Source organism: Tupaia chinensis, unplaced genomic scaffold (genome assembly GCF_000334495.1).
Source record: "Tupaia chinensis unplaced genomic scaffold, TupChi_1.0 Scaffold147433_1, whole genome shotgun sequence".
Taxonomy (NCBI): domain Eukaryota; kingdom Metazoa; phylum Chordata; class Mammalia; order Scandentia; family Tupaiidae; genus Tupaia; species Tupaia belangeri.
Window position 1 is genome coordinate 2660951 of NW_006207284.1, and position 2787 is coordinate 2663737.

Sequence of the window (2787 nt, forward strand, 5' to 3'; positions counted from 1 at the left end):
GGGCCCTGCCCCCCCTGCCGCTGCAAGGTCCATCGCGGCTCGGCGCCGGCGTCACCGCCACCAAACCAGTCCTCCACGAGTCGCTTTTTCCCCCCGCGCCGCCGATATGCGCGCGCCGCTGCCGCTTCCGCCTGCCTCCCTTGCCGGGCCCGAACTGACAGAGCCAATCGTGGCACAGAAGCTCAGGATTTCGCGCCAAACCGGCCCAATGAGCGGCGGCTTTTCCAGGAGCTCCGCCCACTGAGCGGGAATTTCGCGCCAAAGCAAAAGACCTGGAGAAAGCCGGGGGCTCGGGGCTGGAGGTTTGTCTGTGCGCGTGCGCAGTATGGTTGTGCCTTGGGGTAGTTTGGCTTTTGGAGCAAGTTAAAACTTAGGGTTTTTCAGATATTCCTCAAATCATTCCACTGATTTTAACCGGGCGGTGGGAGAAATGCTCTATGAAAGGGAAAAATGAGTAAGATTCTAATGAGCTGTCTAGTTGGAGGAAATAATTTATAACCTACTGTACAGAACGCTGTAAAAGTCAGAGACTTAATGAACCGTGCTGGGGGAGTTGACAGTCGGGGTGGTGCCGACAGAGGAAAGCAATAGACACCGTTGATTGATTTCACCCCCTCCCTCTGCAATGTACTCTCTCGGCTTTGTTTTCCTTCCTTCTTTTTGGCCATCTTCTCCCGATTTCATGCCACTCGATTTTTCTCTCAGCTCTGGCCATTCCCGGTTAGCCTCCTATGTAGGAGCCTCTTCTTCAGCGAACTCCTTAAATGTTCTGGTTCCAGAACCCTCTTCCTAGAGAAGAGCTCTCTTAGGCCACCCCTTTATTTCCTTGGCTTCAGTCAATGCCTAAGTGCTGATGAATTGAAAATATACTTTTTTCTGGATCCGTAAGAGCTTAAGAGAAATCTGGACCATTGCCATTTTCTAAGACTTCCAGCATAATGCTCAAGCTCCTGCACACTTTTTCTTCCATGTAAGAGAGGCATCCCCAATAGGGTCTTCTCAGTACCATCCACCCCAGCCTTAGCCAGCCCAGGTCATAATTACTTGGGTGCAGAGGGCTGGGTACTCTAAGTGAAGATTTTCCAGGGTTTGCCTGATGAGCTAGCACTGGGCCACCTCTTGGCACCAGGGCCTCCAGCATATTAAAAAGTGTTTTTGTTTTTGTTGTTTGTTTGTTTTTAGTTTGCTATAGGTACCTGTGCTTGCAAGACAGAGAGAGAGAAAATGAGAAATCACTCCCCAGAGTGGATAGCCACACCACGATCCCCTTCTCCATTCTCCTCTCAGGATTTTGGGCATGTACACACCTGTGCCTGGAGTGATTTTCAAGCTGCTTGGTCTAAGACTTCAACCACGAAGTTGGCCATGTGAGAACTAGCCACTTTAACCTCCATTCTATTTGTTGGAGCTCTGGCTTGAAGATGTGTGCCCTGGGGACCAGCAGGTGGCGTGGTGGTTAAGGTGCTGGACACTCCCACATGGTCGACCGAGTCTTGAGTACTGGACCTGGTGGCTTGCTTTCTCATTTTCCCTCTCTCTCTGTGTGTATCTCTGGTCAGATTAAAATAAATGAATGAATAAATAAAAATTAAATAAATAATTATTAAAAAAATTATGTGTGCCCTAAAGATTTTATTTTTCTTCAAAAAATTGTTTCACTAGATGGAGGGCACGTGTGCTCACCAGAGGGACACAGAGTGAGAGGAGAAAAACATCCTCTTTTCAAGATTTTGGGCACATGTGCACACATGCTGTTGTGTTTCTCAAGCTGCAGAGTCTGGGACTCAACTGTGTGGTCAGCCATGTGGGATGTGGCTGCCTTAATGTTAAAAAAAAATAGCCTTAAGTGATTCATCTTCAACAATAGCTTAACAAAAGTTGCTTAACCAGCTTGCATATGTGACAACCCCAGAAAGTACGGATTCCACAACCCTGAAACAAGTCACCCTTGAGAAGTGATGTCTCAAGATGGTGGGTGGTCACCAGCCTTTAGCTCCTTTCATTTCCTGGTTCTTCTCCCTCCTCAGGACATTTGGTGGGTCTTTTTCACAGGCTTGTCCTGAGCCTGCTTCTTAATAGAAGGAATAATAGAACTTAGGTGGTGTCCAGGAAGATTGTACACCCTTAGTACTTAGCTGATGTCAATTTGCGTGTGCCTGCCCATCAGACACCGATCTTGCAAGGCCGCCATTAAAGTTTTGCTTCCCTGTGTCTCCGTGTCCATTTTTAGCTTGGATGGGTAAGCATGTTTCTCACACTTAACCACCAGGTCACTGAATCAGCCCTAAAAAGATTTTTTTTTAAAAAAAAATACAGAACAGGGAAGATGGAAGCTCAAGTAATTCTTAATGCATTTGAACAAATACGGTATTCACAAAATACAGGGAGTAATGAGAATGTCCACCGCTGGTGTACTGTATCTGTAATGGTGCATGTGACCTCATTTGAAGAGGAACACTTGAAGCCCTGTCGCCCTTGGTCCTTCACCCGCTCCAGTCTCTGCAGGCCTACTGCACATCGCCACCTTATGTATTTCAGGAATGGCGCTTCCACAAGATATGTGGAGCATATCTACAAGTATCTAGAAGCAGTTTGCTGTCCAGATTCTGCTTCATCCTCTCAAAGGGTCTCACTCTTTTCTTGCCCATTCCCCCCCACCACCTCTTTTCTGTTTTAAGGGTTACATTCTCAGAACTCAAATCCCATGTACATAAGGGAAAAAATGCGAGTGCTGAGGTCTGGGCTAATTTTCAGCCATGCTCACTGAGAAACTTGTCGCTTCCTCTT